We start from the raw sequence: 13,032 nt of genomic DNA on the forward strand, positions 1-13,032 counted from the left end.
TTCATAGACCTTCCTAGTTCCTAGGAAGTCAGTTCTTTGTATTTATTTGTGAATACATTTCTGAGTGAAAATTGTTTCAATGTAAATCCCACACCAATTTTTTCAGTGTATTACAAAGTACTACAGTATACTTACAGTCATATGACTTTTCTTTTAATTGCTTTGCATCCGCATTCTAAATTTGAATTATAATTCAGCATTCTGTTTGCAGCCTCAATTGAAATGCAAAGCCTTCTGAATGACACACACCATCCTCTTTTGCAACTATCCTTATTGTCAATTACCTGAAATCAAGTGCATGGTGTACATGCAGCCTGTACCGGCGTCAGGAAGTGTGTGTATTGTGTGAGAGGATTCCACCAGAGAGGATTTTGTAAGAAATGATTGTCACTTTCATCTCATCTGACTGTGTCTGTTCTCCTGGAAAACTCGGGTTTGTTTGATTCCAGCAGTTCTTGGTTCAGACCAAGTGCTTTGTGACCTTGAAATCCTCCATTGCGTATAAGCTGAAAATAAAAAGAGAGAGTGCAGACAGAGCAAAAGCTATGCAGGCAACAATGTACCATCAATTAAATGAGGGTTTTGTTTTTCTGAAGCAACACATCTATCTGCGCGTTGTAGTGGTGCCCTAAAAATAATTGAAATTCTAATTTGTTTCTTATGTTGTGAGTGCACTAAACCTGATGCTAACACAGTTTCTTAAACTAGTGCAATTCGTGAAATTTGGCTGTCCTTAATGATTTTAACATATTTGGACCAATGAGATTGCTGCAAAATGCAACACAATTACATTACATATTTAAAGAGGCCATATAAGGCCCTTTTACAAAGTCTTCTTGATTTAGTTTTTAATTGACTAGAATATGTGTTCATGCTTGAATGTTCAAATCACATATTTTACACTGTTGTTGCAGCACCTCTTTTCCCAGTCTGTCAATAACGGTCTGTTTAGTTCCGGTCTCTGAAGCTCCTCCTCCAGTGTGCTCTGATTGGTCGGCTGGACCAGTGTGTTGTGATTGGACAACCAATTTGAGTGTGTTTGGGAAATGTCCCGCCTCTTACCATAACCGTGAGTTTTAACTCACTACTAACTAACTCAACCAGGCCTAGTCCCTGTTTTGTGTATGCCTTGGGCGGGAATTATTTAAATGAGGAATATTGTGACGTGTTCGTTCCTGGAATTAAACTCAAGACAGTTCAGAAACAGTGACACTTATATAAAGAATAACACCCTTTGGAGTGGCTTTGTAACTTTGCAGACCTTTTTCATGCTCAAACAGCAACATTATACACTAAAGAAAGTTGAAAATAAAATAAAAAAGCATAATAGGATAACTTTTATTTAATTACATTTAATTTAAAAAAATTATTGCAGAAAAAAATGAGGATTGGCTTATCGTTCAAACTCCTCTGGAAAGGTGTCAACTGTTTGTTTTACCATACCAATGTTTTTCTACAATTTGACTTCATGTTAGAGGTTTATTAAATTTGCAAAAGCGAGGATGAGCAAGCACACAGTGTCGTTTCAAGGTTACAACACAGAGCATAATCTTATGAACAAACTCGCACGCTCGCATTGTGTCTTAACATTCAACATCATGCCTTCAAGATCTGGCCTGTTTTTTAATGAGGTCTCGGTAGATACTGGATATGAGGAATTGAGTTCTTCAGAACTCCTCTCTATGGTCGGCTGAACTCGCTGAGGCTTGAAGAGCTCGTCGTATTTAAAGTCCCCTCAAAACAGAGAGGATTTAGAAAGCTGAAGTGTCATGGATGTGTTGTTCCCCGAGAGTCATATTACAAACCACAGGGGTGCCATCCGGAGAACATTACGGCATAATATGAAGATATGATACACACTTTAGTAATGCCATTTCAGATTAGGCGTAACTGTGAGGATGGGTTTGAAGGGGGAATATAATGGAAAAGCGGATTTTCTGGAATAAAAGAGTTTGATGTACTATGTAATGAGCTTTCAAAGCGAGCGCCACAAGATGGCGCAAGATGGGCTCCCATTTGAGATATAAACTTTATTTGTTTTCACCAAATTTTAGGGCTGTCAGAGTTAATGAGTGAGTTTAGATTAATTAATAATGCTTAACATGCAATTTAATGAAACTAAAGCCCTATTGGTATGCTATTAGTTTTAAAAGGGAAAAGTGGGATAATACAATAATTAATAGAGCTTTGTTCAAATTATCCATGCCAGTCATTTTTCCAGGAATAGCCTGCATATTCCCATGGCGTTAAGAATGTACTATCTATAAAGTAGCCTGGGAAAATACCCACAGGAATTTATTGGGAAAAAAGCTTGTGAATCATCTTTCAGCATGCAGCCCGTATCCAGTATCATAATAATCCAAGACATATATGCGCATATTTAATATATCCTGCATAATTAAAAAAAACAGACGGTTAATGGCCCCCATTTACTTCCATAGTAGGAAAAAAAAAAATACTCTGGAAGTCAATGACTACCAACATTATTTAAAGGTGCACTGTGTAAAATTATACATATATATAAAAAATAATATTCTATTTTCAGAAATCCATTATAATATACATAACTATGTTTTAAGTGGTGTATAAAGACCTTACAAAATGAAGCGTTAGGCTATGTTTTTATTACCTTAGAATGAGCCATTTCTATCTACATACACCGTTTCTACAGTAGCCCTAGACGGACAAACTTCTCTACAGCGCACGTTTTCGCCACTCTGTTGTTTTTGCTTCTTCTTCGTTGGTGTTTTAGAGGCAACTTGCACCGTCACTACGTTGAAAAGAAGAAGTAGTAGTAGTAACGAAGTACGATTGTAACTAGTGAAATTTTAACAAATGGAGGATCACACGTATCATTTTGCGCAAAAACCGACAGAGCGGCAATCTTCGTCGGCAAAGAAGACAAAACACGATGCAGCCAGGCGAAGTCGGGACATTCGACGGGATAAATCCCGTATTAACCTCGGTGGGGCTTTTTCCAGATGGAAGATGTTGAAGCAGGAATTTTTTTTTTTTTACGACAGCGAAGTTGCCTGTTTTCTGCTGGATCGGTAAGTTAGTCCAACTTTAGCACTTTCTGTGGTACAGAAACAGTGACAATGTTACATACTCTTGGCTTACATTTCCCATGTTATTTGTCGGTGGCCAAAATCATACTTGCACTAGATGTGATCGTTTTTGAGATGTTCTTCATTTATTTGGGTATTTTAGTCCAAATTAGTCAACATTCGCTACTCTCTGCTGTCTCAGACGACGACATGTTTTGGCCACCATATAGCTTCTTCGAAAAGGAGGGGGGTGTGAGGCCGAGGCGTTGGTTGCAATTCGCAACCGAACCACTAGATGCCGCTAAAATTCACACACTGCACCTTTAAAGCGGCGCTAATCAGTTTTGGCAATTTTTTAGCTTTTTGCTCTCGGGTTTCTCTATAGAGCTCCCCCTACAGCTTCGGAATAGATATTTGACAACACTGTCGTCAAAACTTGTTGGCGACTCGCCCCCTCCCATCTTCTCCCTCCTGTCATGTGCATTTGTTTTCAAAGAAGCCGGCGGACGCACGGAGCCATGTCCACTGAGGTATGTATGATACACAGAAGGCTATAGCATATAAATGTTTAGATAGTGTATGTGTGCAGTGCCGTAAAGCAATTCGTTACATCGCGAGACCTGATTTCACGCGATACTTCCTGACGCTGAGCGTTTGGGCGGCCCAAAGATGCAAGGGTGTTTTTTCAGTTCAAAGGCGCTAGGGGGGTGCGAGAAGACCACCATTCAACCCCGAAAAAAGTCATATAACCAATCTAATGACTCTGAAGCTGTTCAGTTAAGGTAAAAAAATCCTGCATAGTTCACCTTTAAAATATCTTCATTTGTGTTCAACAGAAAAAACAACTTGCGGGTGAGTAAATGATGACAGAAGTTTCTTTTTTTTTTTGTGAACTATCCCTTTAAAAACTGTATATCAATAATTGGTTATCCAATTTAAAAATCCAGGCTCAATGCTTGGCTTTGTATGTCAAGATCAAAGTGCTCAAAGGAACCAAAAACCACTGATCATCCATTTTGACTAATTAGTCATCAAATCGTCCCCTGACCACAGGCTCGGTGTTCACGTCTATGCAAACCCATTAATCAATTAATTCCTGTCAGGCCATCCGCTTCGTTTAAAGGCTGCGTTACGGCACCAAACAAACGTGAAGAAAATCATTTTCCATAATTAACAGTAAGCTGCTTAGCAGAGTAAAACTGAAGGCTTTTAAATTCCATCTGCCACATTCAATGCGCCTTCACAACACTGGGTCAATTTTGAGATCAATTTGCATATGCATGTTCCCCATTGTTTGCATTTCAATATGATTTGATGATGCGTTACATTTGCTGGTGTTTCAGATTCACTTTGACAGTCGGTGAATGGCAAGAGCTAATAAATAATTAATCAATTCAGCCATGCTGAGAGCATGGCACCACTCCAAAGTTTTAAAAGAGAAAGATAAAACCATTAAGAGCTCATGCAAGGGTTGGAGAGAACACAAGTATATGTTCACTAAGCCATCAGAAGTTATTTATCAGCAAAACCCATTTAGGTGTCGAGGCCTAAACTCTAGATTTGCTTAAATACAGAACGGCTGCTAGCAAATGATATCAGTCTGATGGTTAGGTCAATGAAGTACATACTGTATATGTGTGTGTGTGTGTGTGTGTGTGTGTGTGTGTGTGTGTATGTACAGATATATTAACATTTTGTCAATAGGTTTCAGTGTCTGCAAACACACAAGAATGCTGGCTATCTTAAGTCTCCATGAAATCAAAAATTAAATAAAATGATTTATCCATGCACATCATTATTGTTTTTTAAGATTATGAGCCTTTGTAATCTTTAATCAAAATAACTTCTCCCTCTTGCATCTTCTCTGATGATGTGTTTACTGGCGCGAGGGTGGGGCAACCTGTCACTCACATGAGATCCACCAATTGCAAACCACAACCATCCAATCAATTCCCCATGGACAAAAATCAAGCCCCGCCCCTACATTTGTTCTTGTTCGAGAAGCCGTTTCACTCAGGGAAGGAAAGACTATCACAACTTCTGTTTCATGCCAACTTTAATACTTTTCATTGTCTGCGATTCTGCGAATGGCTATGTGTGCCAGAGCCAAGCTTAACATTCGAATACCTACAATTACTAACACGATCACATTGCTATAACACAGCAAAGCTACGAGGGCTTTTATTGTATTTTACATTTCACTTTCTTATCTTTATTGAGTGAACATAATCATTGTGACACGCCGCCTCGCTCTTCCTTCGGGTCGGTCGAGGGTCGTCCTGAGCTTATGAACGCAGGAAATGGGAATCTAAATTAATTCACATTCGCTCTAAGCCGAATCTTCAAAGCTGAAATGAGTTCCCTTTCGTGGTGAATCTATCAATATGTAAATCAGCAGATGGCGACGGCCAGCAGAAAACGCAGCGCTGATCACTCCAAAAGAGGTCCAGATAGGAAACCGACGCTCCGAGATGAAGGTGTCTATCGTCTTCCAGGTTTCAGCACTTCAAATATGCGGGACGGTGATATGAGAAAGTTTCATATATCACGCTTAATCAGGGAGACTGAAACGCTTTATGCCAGCAAGCGTAACGGAGCGCCATATGAGTGTGACACGCTGAATATTTCATGTGGAATTTTCCTTACTGTGTTCCAAACACTCCCGGAGTGTTTTCTTCACTTTGCTGGCTGTGAAGGGAATTACTAGATGCAATTCCCATTACCACAAAACAAACACAGGCAATAAACAAGGCTGTACTTTGATTGTCAAAGCACATTGCATTAAATAACAGTAGTTGTTATGTTATCTAACGGGGTATTGTGGATAATCACTCTTGAATGAAAGGACTTTGGCCTACCATGTTATTTACGCAGACCGGATCAATGACATCGACTCTATTATACAATTAAGAACTAAACTCAAAGCTAGATACAAGTGTTTAAAGGGATAGTTCACCCAAAAATGAATATTATGTCATCATTTTCTCACCCTCATGTTGTTCCAAACCTGTATGAGTTTCTTTCTTCTGGTGAACACAAAATATATTTTGAAGAATGCTGAAACAAGCCCAATTGACTTCCAGAGTGTTTTTTCCTATGGAAGTCAATCTTCTTTTGTGTTCAACAAAAGAAAGAAATTCATACAGGTTTGGAACAACTTGAGGGCGAGTAAATGATGATGACAGAATTTGGGTGAACTGTCCCTTTAACTCCCATTCAAATGGCGCAACAAAAAAGCAGTAAGTAATGTTATTAATAATCAATCAGTTCACAATCTTCTTTCAATGTCAGGTGCATTTGCAGTGCATGTTAAAGAAATATCACCCATGCAAAAATGCTGTACTGAATAATAGCATGGTGATTAGCCATAGGCACAATTTTAAGTGTGATATTGCTTTAACACAGTTCTACATATTTAAAATATTTAATTAAATCATAATATGAAGAGTTCAGATGCAAAAGCCTCTAAATGCAATCTGAAATTTTCTTATAGAATGATCATTGTTATCAAGCTTGTATATTTAAATTCAATAATTTCACTTAAATGGCAATGAAGATTACCTATTAATTGTCATTTAAGTGAAATTACTGAACTTAAATATACAAGCTTGATAACAATGATCATTCTATAAGAAAATTTCAGATGGCATTTAGAGGCTTTTGCATCTGAACTCTTCATATACAATAGGCTATATATATATATATAAAAATGCATTCAATTTTGCTACGTTTTATTATTGTATTCATATCATATTAATTTCATTATGATGTGTTGCCAGTCGCAGATTCTTTTTTTGAGCAATTGCTTAAAACCACGAAATGTAATATTTTCTATTGTTTCCTGTCTGCTGCCTTTGATTAAACCTAACTGATGCCTTTTAGTTTAATAAACAAATTATTATGGTTGAAATAACATTTAAGCTGTTTCAACACTGTCTGTACACGACACAGAGCCTCCGATAACCAATGAACACCAATGAGTGAAAGATTGGCAAACGTGACACTATAGCATTCGGACCGAGTCCAAACAGTCTGGCCTTGAGTTCAGTCTGTACAAGTCACTGTGAATAAAACTATTCTGCGCATTACATTGGGCTCTAATTAATGTTAAATGCTCCATATGCAATATATCTTCAATTCAGTACTCATAGAAAATAAGGCACTACATTTTCCTCAGGGGTGAAAGGTCATTACTTTAGGGGCTATTAAGGGTCAAAGGTAGTGATAATTACACTCACCGATCTGCATTCAACCACAGAATAATTATGATGTTCAGTCATCGCAGCAATTGCTTAATGAATACTCTGAATCGTTCACACACGGCTAGAGATGCAATTTATATTTTCAAAAATCTCAGCTCTGAGACAGAAAATTGCAGGCTGAAGGGTGCGATGTGTTTGTTTCTTTATTTATTTATTATTGAAAGTGTGGACAGAAATGTAAATGTCATAATAGATATTGTAAAAGGTGAAAAACAAACCTTCCAGCTGTAGGATTGAAAATAATCCAAGATATTTGAAAAGATGTGTGTACTCCGGGGGTCCGGAGGGAAGGGGGAAGTTGTAATTATCTGATTGGTCAGCTTGAATGTCTCACATGGTCAGGGAAAGGATAAAAGAAGATTGTAACTGTTGCTCTCTCTCTTTAGCCCGTGACACACCAAACCGACGCCAAAGAACTAGCGCTGATGAAAGCCGACTGTGTTGTCGCCTCGCGTCGGGGGAAAAGCGGCACTTGAACACACCGAGAGAACTACAGCCGACTGTCAGCTAGAATGCGCGTTCTGCGCCGGCGTGTAAATGAGACAACTGTCTATTTCTGAAGATGTATTCGTCTATATTCGTCATTCAAAAAGGGAAACCGACACTGACGGCTGCAGATACACAAACCATAAACAAAGCAGCGCGTGCTTACCGTTTTGAATATCAATCCTGCTAAACACTTTCTTTATTCCACTCCGCTCATGTTAAAGGTGCATTGCGCAAGTCTCTGGCTGTTTCTCAATTCCAAGAACGCAGAGAACGGACTTGTGTTCTCGTGGAGACCGGTCTTGCCAAGCTTCCTTGGAAGAACGAACTCGGAACCGGCCGCAATGACTTCTGGGACACCAGGCGAGTACTAGCTCAAGTCTGCATTCGATGCATCCTCGGTATCAAGAACACATCCGGGTTCTTTCATGCGTCCTCTGTACTTGCGTTCTTGAGAATTGGGTCTGAACTTCGACGGTTAATGATGACGTAAAACGAGAACACAAGGACGCAAGATCGCTGAAGAACGCATATTGAGAAACACCCTCTGAGTTTTTGCAGAACTATGCCCCCTCTGGCGGCAAGCGAAACTGCAGCCAGAAGTGTGCACGCTCACGGACAAAAGTTTTCTTTTTTTTATCTTACGTGGAGTTTGCGTTGGTGTTTGAAATTAATTACAAGCCGGTCTCTTAGAATCCATCTTCTACGGAGAATGGCGGCGAATACACAAACCTGCCAGACAGCCAGGTGAGCGTGCCGTGAACGCGCATGACGTCACGCCCAGTCTCAAATTCCGGCCCGAATCCCTCTTATTTATTTTACTTTACAGGATTATAGAGACAATCTCAGTGATCAGAGAAGGGCTCATTCAGCCCATCAGGCAATTGTTTAAGCATGTATGGGTTAGAAAACAGGTATTTTTAACATGAAAAGTTGCTTAATGCACCTTTAATATTGAAATATTCGCCAAGGAACACTCATGTAATAGCCTGGGTTTCCCCATGCTGCCATTCACGCTGCTAGGCAGCCTGGACACCATGAACCAGATTTTCCCCTCAAAAAGGGAACCAATCACAGAACGGGGAGGGAGCAGCAAGACGATGACGACGTCTATGCGACACACCGAAGCAGTTTGTTTATATCTATGGATCCAACATGATATCAGACGCGAAGTTACCTTTCGATGCAGCCTTAGATAGTGTTCTAAGTAGTTTAGAACGCAAGTTTATTTCGTCTTCTTCCACATCGAATTTCTGTCGCTCTACATACATCATCTGGTATAATTGAAACGATTGGCTATGCTCTACGTTCAGGCGCATTTGATAGACATTCGTAGCGCCCAATAAACGGCTCTGGCCATTCGTAAACCACACCTCAAATACGAGAAAATGAACATGTGGTTCCCAGACCACGTCTCAATGAGACGAGGTCTGACGTTAGCCAGGCTACTCATGTAAGATGATGACGTAACTTTAGAACAGCTTTCTATCTGTACCGTTTTGACTTCTTTGCTCACTGTTTTGCTATTATTCTCATGCACTAAGCTGAACAGCCAATCAGAGTTCTCTCTCTCACCGACAGCCCGACGCCGATTCAACATGTCGAATCGGCCGAAAAAAAGCCGACGAGGACCAATTTCAGCGGAACCGTGCGGAACACACTGAGAAAACTGTCGGCTTGGTGTGTCCCGGGCTTAAGATGCTCTGGCTTTTTTGATTCTCGGGCCCTTCCTGGCTTTAAATCTTTCTCTCCCCTCTTTTCTAAACCCTCCTCTTCTCTCTCTCTCTGGTAACATTTTACATACATGCTGGGTACAATTAATGGTATGTTATTATAATCTCATACATCTATTCTGTAACTACTTTAAGTGTAACCATAACCATATATGTGACCCTGGAGTGGACCACAAAACCAGTCACATGGGTCAATTTTTTGAAATCACATCAACATTATACATCAGCTGAATAAATAAGCTTTCCATTGATGTATGGTTTGTTCGGATAGGACAATATTTGACTGAGATACAACTATTTGAAAATCTGTGACTGGTTTTGTGATCCAGGGTCACATATTGTCATTAAACCCTTTCAATTACAAATAATGTGCTTACTAGTTTTGATTTGCTATTGAGTTTGAAGTGCTACCTATTGCAATACAATATCGTCACTCTATATAGCAACGTTCTCCCACATATTTAGCTACTGTAACTGCGCTTATTTACGTCGATGGTATAAGTAGCAGTGGGAGGTAATAGACAAGAAATGTGCAGTTTTCTCCCATCATGCTGACAGCGTTTCTTTAGTCATTCGGCAGTCTTGCAGCCTGAACCCCTGCAGGAATCCACCCTTACACAGCCTAAATAACGAGACGTCTTGGGACTAAATCCTTTCCTTTCTTCCTTTTTTATTCTTTACCTGGAAAGACAAATCACGTCTGTCTACTTGTGAAGTTATTATCCGTATGCTTTTACGGTATTGGCTCGAGAGAAGCCACAGTGTTACTTTGCCCAATAATATTTCCCACAATGCATTGCTCAAATGTATTATTGAGGCTGCATCTGCCATGTGCTACTTTTATCCCTAGTGACCCTTCAGAGTTTGAGAGGCACTTAAATTCATAAAATCTTCCAAGTGTTGACTGAAACCAAACAACTTTTTCTTGTTTCCTTGAACTTATTCCGATATTGGTTGTTTATGCAGGGATTTTCTTTGTTTCCATAAAGGTATAGGATCATCTACAATCTCTCTCGTCACGTGTTTATATTGGATTTGATCTGAATATGATCCACAAGCGTCTGGACTTCACATTGAGGGCTTTAAGTGTGGTGTCATTTCTTTCAAATCTATTTGATCAATTGATCAAAACACAACCACACTGAGGATGTGACGGTGAAGAAAGTGTCACACTTAATGACAGTGAAAAAATGAAATATAGATTAAATGATAACTGTATGTGAACCAGAACACTTTCAGAAAGAGGAAACGAAATGAATGAATGTGGACGGGAATTGACTTTCCGAGGCTTAGGGCATTGATTAAATGAAATCCCGGTCTGATTATGGCAGAATGGGATTACATGGAAAAGGAAATGCTGGATGCTCACACTGCAAATGTCTGGAATCACAAGATCATACAGTGATTGACTTTTCACAGCTGTACTGATAAACAACAAGAGGATGAAAACCAGTGGATAACAGTGATGAAATATGAGAACTTTCTTATTTCTTACTTTATCTTCAATAATAACTTTTCGTCCTTTTCCTAATCATGCAACCAGTAAACACACTGACGTTCAAAAGTTTGGGGTCAGTAAGATTGTTTTGTTTGTTTGTTTTGTTTGGAAAGAAATTAATACAGTGACTGTAAAGACTTTTAGATTGTTACAAATGATTTACAGTGGGTACGGAAAGTATTCAGACCCCCTTAAATTTTTCACTCTTTGTTATATTGCAGCCATTTGCTAAAATCATTTAAGTTCTTTTTTTCCTCATTATTGTACACACAGCACCCCATATTGACAGAAAAACACAGAATTGTTGACATTTTTGCACATTTATTAAAAAAGAAAAACTGAAATATCACATGGTCCTAAGTATTCAAACCCTTTGCTGTGACACTCATATATTTAACTCAGGTGCTGTCCATTTCTTCTGATCATCCTTGAGATGTTCTACACCTTCATTTGAGTCCAGCTGTGTTTGATTATACTGATTGGACTTGATTAGGAAAGCCACACACCTGTCTATATAAGACCTTACAGCTCACAGTGCATGTCAGAGCAAATGAGAATCATGAGGTCAAAGGAACTGCCTGAAGAGCTCATGGGTCTGAATACTTTCCGTACCCACTGTATATTTCAAATAAATAAAAATTCTTTCTACTCACCAAAGAATCCTGAAAAAAATGTAGTTTTTTACAACAACATTAAGCAGCACAACTGTTTTCAACCTTGATAATAAGAAATGTTTCTTATTTCTTCAGCATATTAGAATGATTTCAGATCATGTGACACCGAAGGATGGAGGAGTAATGGATGAACTTGAAAGTTCTAAGTTACGAACAAACGTTCTTTCAGTAAAATGTTCATAAAATGCTATTTATATGGAATGTTTTTCTGAAACATTTTTTGTTGGACGTTCGTCTAACGTTTTTCAACTTCAGAACATTCAAAAGTAACATTCCCCTGATATTTGCAAAATTATAAAACAGAATGTTCGTATAACCAAGAAAAAAAGGTTTTAAAACATTGAAAGTTAAGGGAACATTCAGAAATAACGTTTTATGGGAATGTTATCAAAATATTCTTTAGAATATATTTTTGTTAGCTTTCATTAACACATTTAAAATCTTTTATTTTGGCATGCAATAAAAATAAACATTCCATCATGACATTGACACAAATGAATCTTCAAATAATTGCATAAAATTATATAATAATAATAATATAATAGCCAATCCTCAACATAACACAAGCTTCACTCTTCACCACGATGTTAACTCCCAGATCTCCCAGGATAAAATCTCTAAAACATGGTAAACACTAAAAAGTCTCACTCTTTTCTACTTTTACTCAAAACACACTTAATTTCAACATTTATTCTCCTCATTAAGGCCCTCACAAAGGGGGGGATCCCTTGCTTGAATGAACAAACATGATTCATGTTGTCTCCACACAAATCTCCAGACAAAATACAATTTTAGAAGACTGTGGGGAAAAACCCAACAAAGAATTGTGTTCCATTAGTTCATTTTAAGTAGCTTGCAGGTAGCATAAATGTATTTTTGAGTAAGCGTTGGCAGAAAACAACATATTCGTGGGACAGCAGGGCACTGTGTACACAAATGGATCCGACAGGACACGCGGACAGCAGCGGTAAACATCCGCCGTGGCCTGGATTTACTGTACTAATGTCAGATGGAGGAAAAACAGCCCGATGCGCTCTGGAGCGGCAGCCCTGATTCGAATGGATTCTGTGGATCGTCTCCGCCTTTTGTCCATAACAACTCCCATTATTTTAGGATCACTAACCGAGACGTAGTCAAATCCCAGTGATTCTAAACAAATTGGCCTGGATCAGCCACATTATTTTAGAATGGCTCATCCCTGCAGCACGATTCCTGCGGGATGAGTCGGATTACATCCGCCCTCCTTTCTGCTCTCCGTTTGCTACTTGTTGTGGTAAAATGTCTCAAACTATGATCATCAAATTTGAATTAAGGAAAATCTAATTCCCTATC

The 13,032-nt window shown here is 38.8% G+C and overlaps 1 long non-coding RNA gene across 1 annotated transcript in view; it reads right to left on the reverse strand.

Annotated features, from left to right (window-relative positions):
• The window catches only part of LOC309509151, a 27,910-nt gene continuing 14,878 nt past the window's right edge, over positions 1-13,032 (reverse strand). The window contains exon 5 of the long non-coding RNA XR_014209805.1: positions 1-506. This is a non-coding gene — a long non-coding RNA (uncharacterized lncRNA). The remainder of the gene's footprint in view (positions 507-13,032) is intronic.

This window comes from Leuciscus leuciscus (assembly GCF_965113295.1).
Source record: "Leuciscus leuciscus genome assembly, chromosome: 11".
Taxonomy (NCBI): Eukaryota; Metazoa; Chordata; class Actinopteri; order Cypriniformes; family Leuciscidae; genus Leuciscus; species Leuciscus leuciscus.